Source organism: Schistocerca cancellata, chromosome 3 (genome assembly GCF_023864275.1).
Source record: "Schistocerca cancellata isolate TAMUIC-IGC-003103 chromosome 3, iqSchCanc2.1, whole genome shotgun sequence".
Lineage (NCBI taxonomy): Eukaryota > Metazoa > Arthropoda > Insecta > Orthoptera > Acrididae > Schistocerca > Schistocerca cancellata.
Window position 1 is genome coordinate 121038896 of NC_064628.1, and position 20744 is coordinate 121059639.

Consider the following 20744-nt stretch of genomic DNA (forward strand, 5'->3'; position numbering starts at 1 on the left):
ATTATCCTTGATAGCTATGAGAGACATACACTATCTATACATGATGCTCACAAAAAGCAGGACTGACTTACCTCACTGCTGAATATGTGTGACTGCGCACTTGATGCACAAGTGACATATACGAGGTGCATTCAAGTTCTAAGTCCGATTTTTTTTCTAATTAACTACTCATCCGAAATCGATGAAACTGGCGTTACTTCTCGACGTAATCGCCCTGCAGACGTACACATTTTTCACAACGCTGACGCCATGATTCCATGGCAGCGGCGAAGGCTTCTTTAGGAGTCTGTTTTGACCACTGGAAAATCGCTGAGGCAATAGTAGCACGGCTGGTGAATGTGCGGCCACGGAGAGTGTCTTTCATTGTTGGAAAAAGCCAAAAGTCACTAGGAGCCAGGTCAGGTGAGTAGGGAGCATGAGGAATCACTTCAAAGTTGTTATCACGAAGAAACTGTTGCGTAACGTTACCTCGATGTGCGGGTGCGTTGTCTTGGTGAAACAGCACACGCGCAGCCCTTCCCGGACGTTTTTGTTGCAGTGCAGGAAGGAATTTGTTCTTTAAAACATTTTCGTAGGATGCACCTGTTACCGTAGTGCCCTTTGGAACGCAATGGGTAAGGATTACGCCCTCGCTGTCCCAGAACATGGACACCATCATTTTTTCAGCACTGGCGGTTACCCGAAACTTTTTTGGTGGCGATGAATCTGTGTGCTTCAACTGAGCTGGCTGGCGCTTTGTTTCTGGATTGAAAAATGGCATCCACGTCTCATCCATTGTCACAATCGACGAAAAGAAAGTCCCATTCATGCTGTCGTTGTGTGTCAACATTGCTTGGCAACATGCCACACGAGCAGCCATGTGGTCGTCCGTCAGCATTCGTGGCACCCACCTGGATGACACTTTTCGCATTTTCAGGTCGTCATGCAGGATTGTGTGCACAGGACCCACAGAAATGCCAACTATGGAGGCGATCTGTTCAACAGTCATTCGGCAATCCCTCAAAACAATTCTCTTCACTTTCTCAATCATGTCGTCAGACTGGTTTGTGCGAGCCCGAGGTTGTTTCGGTTTGTTGTCACACGATGTTCTGCCTTCATTAAACTGTCGCACCCACGAACGCACTTTCGACACATCCATAACTCCATCACCACATGTCTCCTTCAACTGTCGATGAATTTCAATTGGTTTCACACCACGCAAATTCTGAAAACAAATGATTGCACGCTGTTCAAGTAAGGAAAACGTCGCCATTTTAAGTATTTAAAACAGTTCTCATTCTCGCCGCTGGTGGTAAAATTCCATCTGCCGTACGGCGCTACCATCTCTGGGACATGTTGACAATGAACGCAGCCTCATTTTAGAACAATGCGCATATTTCTATCTCTTTCCAGTCCGGAGAAAAAGAATCGGAGGCCTTAGAACTTGAATGCACCTCGTAGCTGTGGGGGTACTGGTGGAGTGTGCCTTGTTGCCGCATTCCCGCCCTCCCCCTCCCATCGACGATGCCATTTTTGTTGCTATATTTCCCCTGCCCCCGCTACTATAATCGTAAGCCAATTACCCTGTGTATAAAATTGTAGGACATGTTGAAAATGGCTGGAAATTGAAAATAGCATAATTGTAGTAACTGTAAACTGAGGTGAATTTGAGAAGTCCAAGTTGGGAAATTGTCTACGTGTAAAATCCAAAATGGCTGAACTGAGACCAGCCACTATGACATCACAATCCAAGACAGGCATTGTCAAAAAATCCAAGACGGCGATCCAAGATGATGGACTTGGACGTACAGTGCAGTCCTATGACGTCAGAATCCAAGATGGCGATCCTTAATGGAGAACCTTACAATGTGCCTGCAGCCTGCGTGGTTGTCAGATTTCCTGGGTTTTCCCTAGCTCTATGATATCAGAGTCAAATACGGTGGACAAGAGGTACATGAATGCATTCTGTGTGGTTTCAGCTTGTTGCGTTTTACCTTTAGAAATCTTTCCTAAGTGTAAAATGGCAGGAAAGTAAGTAATGACAACTTACACAATCCATTGTTTGGACACATCGATACCTTCAGTAGCAGCAGCAGTGCATCCATCGTCAACATACTTGGGGCTGATATGTGATATGTTGTAGCTGACATCTCAAGATGCAACACAATGTATATATTTAAAGTGTCCAATAACTGTGATCCTGCATGGCTTGTATACCACAACATGTGCCATGGCTCAAAAAAAAAAAAAAAAAATCAGTTTCTATGTTTTTAAAATTCAGCACAAAAATTTTTTGTGTTGGATGAGTGGCAGCTAAACAAGCTGATATCGTTAATAACTGGCGGCCAGCTCTGTCAAAACAAAACAAAACAAAATGCATGGAGCTATATACACCATATTTGAGAACGAAATATGTTTATACTTATTTACAATTCATTTCATGACTGTTAACTTAATGGCAAATGTGGATGATAAAACAAGGCTTGTTGTGAAAGAAGTTTTCAAGAGCATTCTTGTATCCAGAATTCTGAGGCGATGACTATAGCAGCTGAAGGCTTCACGCCTGCCCCATGCATACTGGCCCAGCGTCCGTTAAATATTGCCAGCATCGCAGACTGGCCGAGGCTTGTGGTTCAGCGTGGCAGCCAATGTATTGTTATAGGTATGTGGCGCACCGAAACTGTGACTGCTACGTCACCTCAAGCTGTACTGCCTGAGTAAAATGAAACTTACGTAAGAACCTGTTTGAGTCTATGGTACGAATCAACTACTACTACTACTGCTACTACTACTTTTACTCCTGCATCTAGTTGGGAATCTATTTTTAATCTATGGTATGAATCAAGTGCTATTCGCTAACCCAATTCGCTACGGGACCTACTTCTTGAATTTATTGAATGGATGTACTACTACAACAACAACCACTTATATTCTACCAACAGCATAACACCAACCCCATCCCTTCATAACATGTTTTTTCGTACAAGCATCCTTATAATTGACTGTGATAACAGCTCAAATCGTGCTACAGTTGTTTGGGAGCACTCACGTTGATGTCTTAGCCAATAAATTCGTTTGATCTGAATACATTTGGGATGATACTGGTTGTCAGTACTGTATCCGTAATGTATGGGCATTGTGCGAAAATGCGTGGAAACCTGGAAGAATCTGCTGTAGCACTGTTTCGCTAGAATGTTCGATCTGCCGACTACCCTTAAGCCATGATGATGAGCTGCATCCCCCCTCTCCCCGCTGTGTTAAAGAGATATTAATGGTGCTAACTAGTTGCCTACCTAAATCTCTGCCCAAAGAACCATGCTGATTACACTGTTTACAATGGAATTAATAAAAAGCTAATTTTTGGCCAGCATTTAATCAATACGTGGAGGGAAATTACAAACTTTCATTAAATATGAAAAGGGCTGACTAACTATAAAATGAAATGCGGACTAAAATAAACACTGGAGTTTATTAACAATAACTGATTTTCTTTAAACATGGTCAAATAATTCAGTGAAAAACTTACTCCAGATGTAACAAACAATAAAAAAATTAAACTGGAATGACCCGTTGCCGACAAAGTTTAAGAAACGGAAGGACGTGAAAATAAGTTCAGCTCCCTAACACATTAAAAGTTAACTGACCAGAATCCACGACTCGACAACAATGATTGTTTATCATGCCCGGAGTAGAAGTGAAGTTTTTGTGCAGCTGTGTCTGCCCGAATGCCCAAGTTGAATCTAACCATGAAATTATGGAGGCTTCTTAAATTCATTGTTACCCTATACTGCCGGTGCTGCCCGTAAATCTCACTGTCATTGAAGCGTGAATATGCTGGTTGCTGGTGATATCAATGGCTAGCTAAGTGCGCCTATATGCGCATAGCTGCTGAATCGTCCTTAGACGCGGTCTGTACCAGAGGTTTGCTGGGCAAAGGTTCCACCTGAGGCCTTCTGACTAAAATATGTCCTTACTGACAAGGGAATGGTTCAATCTGATGTGTAGAAATCTTTCGTAAATTTTTCACACGTAGATAATACACGGAAAGAAATGCACTGTCAAAATTTTACCTGCTAAGGCGCTTTGCAAGTAATTAAAAAAAATCTTTAACTTACTCATTTTTGTAGCTTATAATCGCGGTTTGTACACCGAATAAACAGACAAAGCCGAGACAACAAGACGTTGCGCCGCACAGCGCGAAGTCTAAAGTGCACAGCGACGAATTTTAAGCACTTAAACCAAACCATAAATGTCCGAACTCATTAATTTTTGAATAACTAGCAATTCATATCGACAGCCAAACTGTTGCAAATTAATTGTTACAGAAGTGACTAGCAAAGGAAAGAAAATCAAGGCCGCGTATGCATTACGTTACAGGCAACTTTCATCAACCGGAACTTTAATTTTTTGACTTTAAATATGTTATAACAACCGCTGTAGCACAGCTCTTAAGATAATTTTTGAATAGTGTGGGTTTTGCTAACAATGTAACAGTTCCTTGTTTATTTTACATGTATATGTAGAGTTGAATGTAACAGTTCCTTGTTTATTCCCTGTAGTTGTCACAAAAATGCAAAGTGTCTGTTTGATACAGAAAACGAACATATTCCTCACACCATGTGCATTTGATAGAACAAAAATTAATGCATTAAGGCACTTCACAATAATAATTAGTTTTATTTAGAAAGAACTGAAATAGGGTAAGAAATGGTCGTGCCCGTTTTTCTGCAGATCGTGTTGTGCACTGGGCAAACTTGATCAAATTTGTAAAATGTGGTAACTTAAACTGTCAATGCAGAAATGATTGAAGTTTAACAATGTGTGATCCACTGATAAACCTCAGCTGACATAGAGCTAACGAAAATAATATTGCCCAACAATTTTCTGAAAAATGCTTTAGACTGTTCAAAAACATTTTTATCGAGTTCTTAAAGAGGAAAGGTGAGAGGTTAGGGAACTGGGTGGGCTTTTAAGTTAGAGGGTCTCAGGAAACTACGGAAAGGGCGTCAGTCCAAACGGATGCAGGGCAAACATAGGACGAGGACAGGCCTAGTAACAATCGATATTGTAATTGTGATTTGTTGTAGCTGTGTTAGGAACGAACCAGCGCTCCAAGCCCTAATAGAAAGCATTGAAGCTCGAATCATTATACTGCATTTAATCTACGTTTTCTGAACACAGTCAAGTTCTTCGTAAAAATTTTGGCTGAACTTATCTCCGACTTTAGCCAACTTCCAGTATCCATTACAATCTCAGTACTCCTCTTTTGGATCTTTTACACAAGTTAATTTCCACACGAAATTACTGATGTCGATGCAACATACACTCCTGGAAATTGAAATAAGAACACCGTGAATTCATTGTCCCAGGAAGGGGAAACTTTATTGACACATTCCTGTGGTCAGATACATCACATGATCACACTGACAGAACCACAGGCACATAGACACAGGCAACAGAGCATGCACAATGTCGGCACTAGTACAGTGTATATCCACCTTTCGCAGCAATGCAGGCTGCTATTCTCCCATGGAGACGATCGTAGAGATGCTGGATGTAGTCCTGTGGAACGGCTTGCCATGCCATTTCCACCTGGCGCCTCAGTTGGACCAGCGTTCGTGCTGGACGTGCAGACCGCGTGAGACGACGCTTCATCCAGTCCCAAACATGCTCAATGGGGGACAGATCCGGAGATCTTGCTGGCCAGGGTAGTTGACTTACACCTTCTAGAGCACGTTGGGTGGCACGGGATACATGCGGACGTGCATTGTTCTGTTGGAACAGTAAGTCCCTTGCCGGTCTAGGAATGGTAGAACGATGGGTTCGATGACGGTTTGGATGTACTGTGCACTATTCAGTGTCCCCTCGACGATCACCAGTGGTGTACGGCCAGTGTAGGAGATCGCTTCCCCACACCATGATGCCGGGTGTTGGCGCTGTGTGCCTCGGTCGTATGCAGTCCTGATTGTGGCGCTCACCTGCACGGCGCCAAACACGCATACGACCATCATTGGCACCAAGGCAGAAGCAACTCTCATCGCTGAAGACGACACGTCTCCATTCGTCCCTCCATTCACGCCTGTCGCGACACCACTGGAGGCGGGCTGCACGATGTTGGGGCGTGAGCGGAAGACGGCCTAACGGTGTGCGGGACCGTAGCCCAGCTTCATGGAGACGGTTGCGAATGGTCCTCGCCGATACCCCAGGAGCAACAGTGTCCCTAATTTGCTGGGAAGTGGCGGTGCGGTCCCCTACGGCACTGCGTAGGATCCTACGGTCTTGGCGTGCATCCGTGCGTCGCTGCGGTCCGGTCCCAGGTCGACGGGCACGTGCACCTTCCGCCGACCACTGGCGACAACATCGATGTACTGTGGAGACCTCACGCCCCACGTGTTGAGCAATTCGGCGGTACGTCCACCCGGCCTCCCGCATGCCCACTATACGCCCTCGCTCAAAGTCCGTCAACTGCACATACGGTTCACGTCCACGCTGTCGCGGCATGCTACCAGTGTTAAAGACTGCGATGGAGCTCCGTATGCCACGGAAAACTGGCTGACACTGACGGCGGCGGTGCACAAATGCTGCGCAGCTAGCGCCATTCGACGGCCAACACCGCGGTTCCTGGTGTGTCCGCTGTGCCGTGCGTGTGATCATTGCTTGTACAGCCCTCTCGCAGTGTCCGGAGCAAGTATGGTGGGTCTGACACACCGGTATCAATGTGTTCTTTTTTCCATTTCCAGGAGTGTAGATTGATCTACTGTATGTACGCATTGTAAACTAAGGCGACAAAAGTTCTTGGGTACCTCCTAATATCGTGTCGGACCTCCGTTTACTCGACGTGATGCAGCAACTCGACGTGATGTGGACTCAACAAGCCGCCGGAAATCCCCTCGAGAAATACTGAGTCATACTGTCTCTATAGCCGTCCATAATTGCGAAATCGTTGCTGCTGCACGAACTGATCTCTCATGTATGTGCTATAAACGTTCGATGGGATTCATAACGGCCGATCTGGGTGGCCAAATCCTTCGCTCGAATTCTCCAGAATGTTCTTCAAACCAATCGAGATCAGTTGCGGCCGGTGTGTCATGGCGCACTGTCATCGATAAAAATTCCTTCGTCTTTTGGGAACATAAAGTCAATAAACGATTGCAAATGCTCTCCAAGTAGCCGTACATAAAATTTACAGTCAATGATCTGTTCAGCTGGACCAGAAGACCTAGCCCATTCCATGTAAACACAACCTATACCGTAATGGAGCCTCCACCAGTTTCTGCAGTGTCTTGTTGACGATTTGGATCCTCGGCTTCGTGGGATCTGCACCGTTCTCAAACTCTAGCATCAGCTTTTACCTGCTGAAATCGGGGCTCATGAGACCAGGCAACGGTTTTCCAGTCGTCTAGGTTTTTGTCCGTACCCGCCCCCAATGGTCCCATCGATTATCCTTGCAATGTTCAGGCCCATTACGGTCCGTTAGGGCTTTGCGTCACCAGCAGGGCTACCAAAGCGCTTTGCAAACAATTTCGATGGGATCATTGGGGGAGGGTACACAGAAAACAGGTTCGGAATCTAGTAGTTGCAGTAGCACGAAGCAATTCGCGTCCATAATGTACAAAAGGCTTCTTTAAAAGCTGTCAATGAAAACGATTATACTTCCATTTTCGTATTCGTAGTACGTGACTGCAAAAGTTTTGTAGAAGACCGACTGTAATCGCTGTATGACGATTAAAACCCCATATACCGTACCATGCAGCCTGCTTTTAGCAAATAAAAACGAATATACCTCGACCCAGAATTGTATCATCGCCCTTCTGCGTGCAAACCCAAAACACTATCCACTACGCCAACTGCACAACACTACCAGACTGGCTGACAGAGGTAGTTACCGTATATGTGATCACAGTGCTCCCAGATTGCCAACATTTAACGTCCATTTACTGCCGAAATAAGAGCAGGGCGAAGTTTTGTGACAGACATTTTTGTATTGCTAGTATGTGAGAAATCGCTCTGCGAAGTCCGAGTGCGCGTATTTTTCTTCGTCCTCTATGTACATATCTCTACCCCATGACTGTCGTTTCCTCACTGTAGAGTTTATGTCCATTTCCTCTACTTTTGTTTTGGATAGTTGTTTTTCTTCGTTTCGGTTGAGCCCCAGCCTGATGTTTGCATACCTTCATTCCAAATCTTTCTGCCTCGCTTTTCATTTTGCGAACCAAGCGTTTTCCGAACACTGTGTGGTCATTGTATGCACGGAGATGGTTTTAGATGAACACGTCTATGTGTCAGAAGCAGTTTCTTTTTCATTTCATTTCAAATCGCATCTACATAGCATACAAGCCATCATATGAGGCACATAGAGGGTGCCTCGTAGCACTTATAGTCATTTTCTTTCCTATTCCACTCTTAAATACAGTGATGGGAGTACAACTATGTGCATCCGTATGAACTCTCATTTCTGCTGTCTGTGTAGTCATCACAAGACATGTACATTTGTGGCAGTAAATCTGACATGTTTCCGCATTTCAGTTCAAACGATGAAATGCCCTGACCCGTGGTCTTAGTTCTCCTCCTTCCTAGCACGGTCGTTGTCTGACGCTGTTGCGTCGTTAGAGCCTGTGTAAAACATATCAAAACATCGAGTAACGATGTAAGAACTCCGATTTCTCTTGTTTTTGAGGTCCTTACGTGGGAAACTCGTATATGTTCATGGCTGAAAATCGTTCTGCAGTCACAAATGTAAGTTCTCTATGTTTTTCAATATTTTTTTCAGGAAAAGAACTCCTGCAAGCCTCTTAATTGTTTTGGTGTCTTCCTTTTGTCTGAGTGACTCGCTCAAAATCCATTGCTTTATATTTTCTGCTGTAAAATATGCTGTCTTGGGCCTTACGTTGTGTCATTTTACACCTTTTTCTTTTCCTTTCTTTTTTTTGTGAACATTTGAAGCCACGTACCTAAAGAAACCTACCAAGAGCCTGTGTCACGAAGATTCAACGATGTATTGTGGGTAAAAGGTAAGTATGGCAAAAATTTGTGTCATCAGCCGGCCAAGAGGGCTACTAGACGTTAGTTACGTCATCATCTGCAGGCAGCACAGAGAAGCGTGTGGCCCTATGGCACTACAGCTTGAGGTGACGTGGCGGTCGCTGTCTCAGCGCCTCAGCAGGCCGCTGTGACTGAGCAATTCTAGGCGCTTCAGTCCGGAACCGTGCTGCTGCTACGGTCGCAGGTTCGAATCCTGCCTCGGGCATGGATCTGTGTGATGTCCTTAGGTTAGTTAGGTTTAACTAGTTCTAGGTCCAGGTTACTGATGACCTCAGATGTTAAGTCCCATAGTGCTTAGAGCCATTTGAACCATTTGTCTCAGCACACTGGATGTCTATAACAGCACATTGACTGACACACTGGGCCACTAGCCTCAATCAATCTGCAATGCTGGTGGTATCTAGCGGTCGCTGGACCTGTAGGCGTGAGGCAGGTGTGGAGCCTTGAGCTGCCATAGTATTCGTCTCAAAATGCTGGATATAAGAATCCTCTTGCAAACTTCTTTCATAATATGCATTGTTTTCAAATGTTCAAATGTCTCTAAGCACTATGAGACTTAACATCTGAGGTCATCAGTCCCCTAGAGTTAGAACGACTTAAACCTAACTACATCACACACATCCACGCCCAAGGCAGGATTCGAACCTGCGACCGTAGCAGCAGCGCGATTCCAGACTGAAGCACCTAGAACCTCTCGACCACAACCGTCGGCATGCATTGTTTTCCCGTCATCCTCATTTACCAGTACTTTGTTGACGGTCGTGACTTGATTGTAAATAGGTATAAGCGTGTTTTGCTCTTAAACGTGGTGTATATATAACTGTAAGCATTTTTGATGGCCGGGCCAGCGGTTATTGCTGAGCTCAGTTTGTTTAGCTGTCACTAATCCCACATAACAACTTCTTTGCGATGAATTTTAAAGACATGGAGACAGAACTTTTTTTCTTGTCTCGTAAGCCATCGCACAAGTTTCAGCATACTAGCTGTGCGGCATCTCAGTTATTGGATGCTTTAAATATATACACTGCGTTGGGCTTTGGGATGTTAGGTTCAACATATGACCCCCCAAATATGTTGACAACGTATCCATTGCTACTGCACTGCTGAAGATGTCGATGTGTTGCGGGATAGTTCAAAATGGTTCAAATGGCTCTGAGCACCTTGGGCCTTAACATCTGAGGTCATCAGTCCCCTAGAACTTAGAACTAATTAATCCTAACTAACCTAAGGACATCACACACATCCGTGCCCGAGGCAGGATTCGAACCTGCGATCGTAGCGGTCGCGCGGTTACAGACTGTAGCGCCTAGAACCGCTCGGCCACTCCGGCCGGCACGGGATGGACTGAGTCAGATACCATAACTAATGTTGAATTTCCCGCTATTTTGCAGTTAGGTTAGGTTTCTAAATTTATGAGTAGAAGACAAGAAACTGACAACCATGAAGCGTGCGTTATATACGTCCAGTCCACCATATTGGATTCTGACATCATAGGGCTAGGAAAAACTCAGGAAATCTGACAATGACGCAAGTTGCGCCCACATTGTAAGGTTCTCCATCTTGGATTATGGTGTCATAGGACTGTGTCTTTATTCTCCAGGGCTGGCATCTTCGATGTTTTGAATTTATCACGGATTCGAAAAATGTCCATCTTTGATTCTGACATCGTAGAGGCCGGCGTCTTGGATTTTATACTTAGGTCAAATTGATCATGTGCAGATGCTTGTTTATTATCCAGATCGATAATGTCCTCCCTGTTACTTCTAAAAAGGCGGCATACATGTCTGTTGAAATGTTCTCTGGGTCCGTACAAGTTATAATTTGTAAGTAGCGGTCATCAGGTGATTGTGCTGACCATGGGTGACCACTACTAGACACAGATCAATGTTATGTGTCTTCGATAAGCATGTGGGTATTCTAATGACAGTTTAAATTTGAAAATACCCTTGAAAGTATGTTGACAGACTGAACAGTGTGCACAAGCCGTATTGTCCCGTTAATGACTGGATACACAGCGTAATCTACTTAAATGTACAGTGAATGCAAATTTACTGTTGCGTTCATTAAAAAGGAGGCTGTCTGTGGTAGTGAATTCCTGTGGTCCAGTTACTACAGCGAAACAAGTTCCCTATATATAAAAAAAAGGATCTGTGCTGTCATGAAGGAGCTGAAAAGCTTTGTTTGAGCTGTTTGCATAAGCAACTTATAGTTTTGTTTCCATGAATGAAGGAAAAATTACGAAAACTTTAATGACTCATCACAAAAGTAGGGCATTATGTTACTAAATGAACGCTGCAGCAAACGTGAGGAGAACTGGAAGGGAAAGAACTCCCTTGAGGTCTGCTCTATACAAAAGGCCTGGCATGCAAAAGTGGCGAACAATCAGGTATGTGCTTCTCAGAGCTTGTCACTCAAGAGAGCCTTTGCAGTTAACACGTGTATGTGTTCTTTGGACTGCTGGTGAATTGGGTACTGTTCTATTCATGGTTGAGATTCGTTTACTTTTCAAAGGAATAGCAGACGTTGTTTTTGATGTGGCACAAAGATACAAACTATTACCTTGTGTAAATCTGTTACAGATGCTCGATGACGCTCAAGATAGATCGGGGCAGGTGTTTAAGCTCTTCTGCGCGTATTAAAGTTTTCCTGTTGCGCATACTTGTAAAAATTACTCCAAATGCTTCAACCTGTTTAGGGCCCTGCGCTTTGTGTAGTTCTGTTGGCGATCTATTGTTATGTGATCTTTTTGCACTCTTCTCTACTCTTGTAACATTTCATTTAGAGGCATTAGTCCACATTCCGTTCATTCCGTGCTTACATCTGTATTTCGTTTAGCGTTTGTCTTTTTGTGTCGTTCTACGTGTCTGAGTTATGTCATTACCGCTCTCTGCGTACCCATTTTTGTGTGTTACCACGACTGACTTCTATGCATTAAAGCTGAGAATAACGATGTTTTATCAAATTTTAGCAGTGTTTCTCTCCTACATCTACATGATTACTCTACAATTCAGAATTAAGCACCTGGCAGAGGGTTCATCGAACTACTTTTAAGCAATTTCTCTACTGTATCACTAAAGATGAGCGCACGGAAAAAAACGAAAAACGAATTCTTCAAACTTTCCGTGCGACCTCTGATTTCCCTTATTTTATTATGATGACCATTTCTCCCTCTGTAGAAGAGCGCCACAAAAATATTATCGCATTCAGAGGAGAAAGGTGGTGATTGAAATGTCATTAGAAGACCCTACTGCAACGAAGGGCGCCTTTGTTTTAACGATTGCCAACCCGAATTGGGTTTCTGAAAAAGAGAAATTTGTTAACATCGAGTATAGATTTAAGTGTCAGGAAGTCGTTTCTGAAAGTATTTGTATGGAGTGTAGCCATGTATGGAAGTGATACATGGACGATAAATAGTTAGGACAAGAAGAGAATAGAAGCTTTCGAAATGTGGTGCTACAGAAGAATGTTGAAGATTAGGTGGGTAGATCACGTAACTAATGAGAAGGTGTTAAATAGGATTGGGGAGAAGAGAAGTTTGTGGCACAACTTGACTAGAAGAAGGGATCGGTTGGTAGGACATGTCCTGAGGCATCAAGGGATCACAAATTTAGCATTGGAGGGCAGTGTGGAGGGTAAAAATCGTAGAGGGAGACCAAGAGATGAATACATTAAACAGATTCAGAAGGATGTAGGTTGCAGTAGGTACTGGGAGATGAAGGAGCTTGCACAGGATAGATTAGCATAGAGAGCTGCATCAAACCAGTCTCAGGACTGAAGACCACAACAACAACAACAACCCAATTCGTGTATCGTATCCGTGGTACTCTCTCCCCAGTTTCGTCATAATACAAAACGAGCTGCAGACATCACACCGCGCAGCAAATGCTGCAGAAGAGGACGCACAGGCGTAGTATAGGGAGTCTCTTTAATAAACCTCTTGCATTTTCTAAGTGTTCTTCCAGTAAATCGTAGTCTTTGGTTCGCTTTCCCCACAACATTATTGATGTCACCATTCCAAGTTATCCGTAATTGTAATCCCTAAGTATTTAGTTGAATTCACAGCCTTTAGATTTGTGGGTGACTTCTAACATTCGTCATTATTTAGAGTCAGTTTCAAGTTTCCGTACCGTTCGGATATATTGTCTAAATCATTTATCAATTGGTTTTGATCATTTGATGACTTTACAAGTCGGTAAATAACAGCATCATCTGCCAACAATCTAGGAGGGCTGCTCATGTAGTCTCCTACACGGTAAATCGTTTATACACATCAGGAACAGCAGAGGGTCTATAACACTTTCTTCGGGAAAGCAAGATATTATTTGTGTTTTACTCAACGACTTTTCATCAGTTAATACGAGCTGTGACCTTTCTGACAAGAAATGACGATTCCAGTCGCACTGCTCGGATGATACTCCATGGGCAATCAATTTGATTCGGAGTCGCTTGTAAGGAACGGTGTAAAAAGCTTTCTGGAAAGCTAAAAATGTGGATCAATTTGAAATCCCCTGTCAATAGCACTCATTGCTTCTTGAGAATAAAGAACTGTTCCACAAGAATTATATTTTCTGAATCCGAGTTGGCTATTTGTTAATAAATCGTTTTCTTCGACTTATTTCATACTGCTCGAAAACAGTATATGTTCCGAAATCCTACTGCAAATCGAAGTTAGTGATATGGGTACGTAATTTATGTGTTGCTCCTGTTTCCTCTCTTGAGTATTGGTGCTATTCTAGCAACTTTCTAGTCTTGAGGTACGGAACTTTCGACGAGCGAGCGGTTGTTTATCGCTAAGTATGGAGCAACTATATTACATACTCTGAACGGAACTTAACTGGTATACGATCTAGATCGGAGACCTTGCCTTGATTAAGTCATATAAGCTGCTTCGTTATATCGAGAATATATACATCTGAGGCAGTTGTTCTTGGTTCGAATTGTGGAATATTTACTTCGTCGGATTTCAAAAAGAGGTTCGTTGTGGAAACTGTTAGGAGCAACTCGCATTGAAGTTCATGTTAAGTTTCGAGCTTCTGTGAAACTTCGCCAATCCTGGGGATTTTTCTTCCTTTTAAATCTCGCATGCTTTTTTCGTTGCTTCTGAAATAGTGTTCCGACCTGTATTGTATACCATGGAAATCAATGCCCTCTCTTATTAATTTATTTGGTATACATCTCTCACTTTCCGTCGATACTATTTCTTTGAATTTAAACCAGTTCTGGTCCACGTTTACGCAGTTGCACTGGAAGGAGTGGAGACTGTCTCTTAGGAAAGCGCCAAGCGAACATTTATCCACTTTTTAAAACAGATGTGTTTTGCGTTTATATTTGCTGGACTTAGATGTTACGGTATTTAGTCTTGCTACAACGACCTTGGGGTCACTAACCCTTGTATCCGTCATGATGCTCCTTACCTGCTCAGGATTATTTGTTGCTAAGAAGTCAAATATGTTTTCGCAACAATTTACAAATCGAGTGAGGTCGTGAACTAAATATTCTAAATAATTTCTGTATGATTTCGGACAAAGTTTCATGTCTAGTACCGATTTTAAACTATTTTCCTCTACATATCGATGGTAGACAGAAGTCGTCACCATCTGTAATTGGACGAGTGGTGTATTTATTTGATATGAGACTAAAGTTCTCATTGAACTGTTCAGCAACTGCATCATCAGAGTCGGGGCTCGATAAACGGAAGCAGTTAATAATTTATTCCGGTTGTCAAGTATAACCGCTACCCGTACTAACTCACAGGAACTATCTACTTCAGTTTCACTACAAGGTAAACTACTTCTGACAGCAATAAACGCTCCACCACCAGCTGTGTTTAATCTGTCCTTTCTGAACACGGTTAGGTTCTCTGTAAAAATTTCGGCTGAACTTACCTCCAAAGTTAACCAGCTTTCAGTACCTGTAACAAATTGAGATTCAGCGCTTTCTATTAGCATTTCATGCTCAGGTTCTTTCCCAACACAGCTACGACAGTTTACAGTTACAATATCGGCTGTTGCAGGGTCTCTCCTCGTCCTGTCTATATTCTGCACCCTTTTAGACACCTTTCCTCTTTAAGAGTCGTCTGTTAGTGACACTAGTTAGGGTAAATTCCTCTATCTTGTGCTAACTATCACTATTCACGTGATATATTGCATCCTAAGTATTTAAAATGTTTCTTGATCTACAGTACCTGACAAAAGAAGTGAAGCATTCAGAAGAAATGGTCGATGTCAGTTTAACTTTGTGCTCTTACACTCCATAGATGGGTTGTTAGTGTTCAGAGCTGCAATTTTCTATGACAGGTAGAACAGCCACCAGAGTGCATGAGAGTTGTTCGTGTATAGTGTTTTTGCCAGGCCTGGTAGGACATATAAGGGGCGTGAACTGCGTCAGTGTTGAGTGCTCACTGTCAAGGACACGGGAATTCCGCGTACGCTTTGAGACAGCGTTTCCATCGCCTAACAGAGTTTCAAAGGGACCTGCTTGTGCCTCTCCATTTGACCGACTGGTCGAATCGTGCAATATCGAGATCTATGGGGCATTCGTAGGTGACAGTGTCCCAGTGCAGGACTACCCGCCAGGTTAGCCGAGAGCACTAATGCGCTGGTTCCTGGACTCGGATCCGCCCGGCGGCTTAACGACGGAGGCCGGTGTGCCGGCCAGCGTGGATGTGGTTTTTAGGCGGTTTTCCACATCCCACTAGGTGAATACCGGGCTGGTCCCCACGTCCCGCCTCAGTTACGTGGCTCACAGACATCTGAACACATTCGCACGTTTCCATGGATTACACTAGACGCAGACAGTTGGGGTACACTAATTCCATCCCAGGGGGTATGGGTTGGCGGCAGGAAGGTCATCCAGCCACCCCTTAAGTTAACCTTGCCAAATCCGATTAACCATGCCGACCCTGCGTCATTGCTCGAAAAAGGCACAAGCAATAGAAGTGTCCCAGAGCTGGACTGCATGGGAATGTGCGGGCATGAAAACTCGTCGTCAAGGTTCTGGTCGACCACATCTGACCACCACAGGAGAAGGTCGCCATGTTGTGCACCAAGCACATCGCAGCCCTTCCACATTCGAGAAAAAGTAATAGACTTCCTACAACGTTCTGTGTGATTCTGCACCTTTGGTCACAGACTAATAACAGCCCACACGTAGGCTGCCATTAATACCACAACACAGGCGGCTGCATTATGAGGGTGCTATGACCAGGAAGCAGGACTGCTGATGAATGGCGTCGAATTGTGTTCGGCGTTGGATTGCGGGTTTGCACTACACAGGTCGGATATGATTTTATGTCACGGCTCTTAGTGATGGAGGCAAGTAACAGCGCAGCGATATCTCACGAGAATCTTGCGACCTCACACGTTATATCTTAGGCAACAGCACTGTGGTGCCATATTTCAACAGGACAATCCTCGACCACACATGGCAGTTATCTCTATGAACTGTCTGCGTGATGTTGAGGTAGTCCCTTGGACAGCAGAGGAGCAGTTACAATAGTTGTGTGCCAGTTTGGCTTAGGAGAGGAAACAACGGCCTTTGACACGCTTGCCAACCAAATCAGTCCATGCATGCAGGCTAGACGGATGTAACTTCATACTGAAGTGAGCGCATCTTGCCAACTGCCTCATAATTTTGACTCGATTTTGTAATCACTGAAATAACATTATATACCTTCTCAACTCGTGTGGTTTCATTTCGTCTCCCCCTCCCCTTGTGGGTGCTTCACTTTTTTGTCAGACAGTGGATTACGAGCAGCCGCGTGTAACGGAAGGAAGATGGTAGTTTGTCCGTCAAGCTTTTAGGTGGTTATACCGTGCGGAAACGTATAGGCAGAAACGAGGTAAAGTAGCCATTTTACTGCGAAGTGCACATTATTATTAAACATCCTGTCAGGTGAAAGCTCTATCGCGGACAAAACCTCAAAATCACTTCCTTGCCTTTCGAGGGCAATGCTCTCACTGACTCCTCATAGCCTGCCAATACCGGCCATTGTGGGGGGAGGGGAAGGTTTAGAGACACCGGCGTTTGCGGCTGACTGCCTAGCGGATTGTGCAGCTGCCAACGTACAATTGGCATAAGGACTATGAAGACAAGATGAGAGAAATTAGGGCTCGTATGGAAGCATATAGACAGTCGTTTTTCCATCGCTCCACCTGCGAGTGGAGCAGAAAAGGGAATGACAGGTAGTGATACAAGGTACCCTCTGCCATGCAGCGTATGGTGGCTGGCGCAGTATTTATGTAAGAATTTATGTAAGAATATATATATTTCCTTTAGTCCATGGCTAAGCAATTCTTCGTCAGATGATGTTTTTCAGGAATCCTAGTCTAGTAGCATATCAAGGAGAAAATCTGAAAAACTTTAAAAGTAGCAGAAACACTGAGAGATTAATCTGCAACGGTATAGGCAGCGGATCTGTGATTAGATTAGTACTTGTTCCATAGATCATGAATACGACACTTCGTAATGATGTGGAACGTGTCAGGTTAATAAAAGGTGTCTATACAAGATATTACATTAGACAAAATATTACATGACACTCAATATTTTAAATTGTTTTTTTGTGGGGGTTGGGAAATTACCCACTTACTATATCCAAAAATTCATCTAATGAGTAGAAGAAGTTGCCATGAAGAAATTCTTTTAATTTCCTTTTAAATGCTATATGGCTATCTGTCAGACTTTTGATGCTATTAGGTAAGTGACCAAAGACTTTTGTGGCAGGATAATTTACCCCCTTCTGAGACAAAGTTAGATTTAACCTTGAGTGGTGAAGATCATCCTTTCTCCTAGTGTTGTAGCCATGTGCACTGCTATTGCTTTTGAATTCGTTCGGATTGTTAATAATAAATTTCATACGTGAATATATATATATATATATATATATATATATATATATATATATATATATATATATATTTATTTATTGTGAGGCTACAGTGAAGATTTCTAGCTCTTTAAATAAGTGTCTGCAGGATGATCTTGGATGAGCTCCAGCAATTATTCTGATTACACGCTTTTGTGCAATGAACACTCTTTTACTCAAAGATGAGTTACCCCAGAATATGATGCCATACGAAAGCAGAGAATGAAAGTAGGCGTGGTAAGCTAATTTACTCAGATGTATATCGCCAAAATTTGCAATGACCCTAATAGCATAAGTAGCTGAACTCAAACGTTTCAGTAGATCCTCAGTGTGTTTTTTCCAGTTCAACCCCTCATCAATGCATGCACCTAGAAATTTTGAATATTCTACCTTAGCTACCGATTTCTGGTCGAAGTCTATATTTATTAATGGTGTCATTCCATTTACTGTGTGGAACTGAATATACTGTGTTTTGTCAAAGTTTAATGAGAGCCCATTTGCAGAGAACCACTTAATGATTTTCTGAAAAACATCATTTACAATGTCATCAGTTAATTCTTGTCTGTCAGGTGTGATAACTATACTTGTATCATCGGCAAAAAGTACCAGCTTTGTATCTTCGTAGAATGGCAAGTCATTAATATATATTAAGAATAGCAGAGGACCGAAGATCGAACCTTACGGCACCTCATTCTTGATTGTTCCCCAGTTTGAGAAATCACCAGTTTTTTTGAATATTATGTGAACTGCTTATTTCAACTTCTGCACTCTTCCAGTTAGGTATGATTTAAACCATTTGAGCACTGTCCCATTCATACCACAGTACTTGAGCTTGTCTAGAAGTATTCCATGATTTACACAATCACAAGCCTTTGATAGATCACAAAAAATCCCAAAGAGTGACTTCCGGTTACTAAGAGCATTTAATATTTCATTAGTGAAAGTATATATAGCATTTTCCGTTGAAAACCCCTTCTGGAAACCAAACTGACATTTTGTTAAAACTTTATTTTTACAAAGGTGTGAAGCTACTCTACAATACATTACTTTTTCAAGAATTTTGGATAAGGCAGTCAGAAGAGAGATTGGGCGGCAGATGTTGACATCAGACGTATCCCCTTTTTTATGCAGTGGTTTAACAATGGCATACTTCAGTCTATCTGGGAACATACCCTGCTTCAGAGAGCTATTACATATGTGGCTAAGAATCCCACTTATTTCTTGGGAACAAGCTTTTATTATCCTGCTGGAAATGTCATCAACTCCATGTGAGCTTTTATTCTTGAGAGAGTTTATTATCTTCCTAATTTCAGAAGGAGAGGTGGGTGGAATTTCAATTGTATCAAATGGTGTTGGTAAGGCCTCTTCCATTAACTGCCTTGCTTCTTCTAATGAACATTTAGATCCTATTTTCTCTACAACATTTAAAAATGATTATTCAAAATGTTTTCGACTTCCGGCTTGTTGTTTATCAAGTTTCCATTCGCTTTGATGGTGATGCCGTCATCCTGTACTCTTGGTTGTCCTGTCTCCCTTGTAATAATATTCCAAGGAATCTACTTCAGCGCACAGTTTTTAACAGTCACGTAGACTAATATCACCTAACAAGAAATTTTTTGCAGTTAGCGTACGCCGAAGCTGAATACTTACCCAATTATTTTAAAATTTGAAGTTTGTAGCATAGACACAGACGTAGAGTTTCTACAGCTCTCATGGAAGTACGACTGCGGAAATAGGTTTCTGGTAATTAGAAAAGATATCACTTTTGTCACACTAGCCCTTCGCTTCTTTGTGTTAATGGGGACGAATTTTCTCTCGAGCCATTTAGCACACTGGCAATATTTATTATGCTTACTCCTCGAATCTCCCCTAACAGAAAGTCGGAGACGTTCCCTATCTCGCATTACCTGCTTCTGGCCAGTTGAATGAACGAATATTTTAAACCTCAAGCAGTGTGTTGAACACAAATTTCCATCTCTCCAGTAATAAATAATAGTTTCAGAATGTGAATAAATAGGATCCTCACTCTATAATGATATGTTGAAATTTGTTTTCACAGACTTTATTAACCAAAGCAGTTCTCTTGGCTCGATGACATACTAATTAAAGAACTAGGAACTCATGGGTTACAGGTGCTATCCCAAACTTCGTTTGCATAAGGTTCGACTATTGTAGCAAATTGATCGAAACGGTTACGACAGGAAAAAACATACAGATATACCTTTGGATACGTGTACCATTATCTGTTCACACATCTTTTAAGACTGGACAATTTTTATTCAAAGTTTTTGTTGTGTACTGTTTCGTCAATATAGTGTTCCCAAAGGAACATCTCAGCTTGCTGTCGACGTCGCATAACAGAACAGTGTATAATGTAGACAGGATGAATTCTTTGAATATTTGACAGTCAGCTTCTCTTCGCAAAAATGGGACGCTGTTACCATTGCAAATGAAACGAGAGAGCTGTTCACTGTTTTCTGTGTGATAACAGTTCACTTACGTTCTCAGACGGTATTGTGAAATATTGTTCTCGATTAGTTTTGTATGAAGCAACTGCAGCAGCAGTGACCTCCTCGCTCTGAAATTAACAGGACACTCAGAACTTTTTGTGGCTTTAGAACAGGTTTATTCACGAATGACGAATATATTAAATAACATATAATTTTACAATGATAATTTTCTTGATGTTTTAAGTGCTATATGTATTATGAATAATGATAAATGGCATAAATGAATGTCATGATGTATAGGCTCATCAACAAATGAAAGATGATTGGAAGAACAAAGAAAATGACGGAGAAAAGTACAGGGAAGATGAGGATGTAGAAAGTGACTAAAGGAAAAAATATGGTCATTA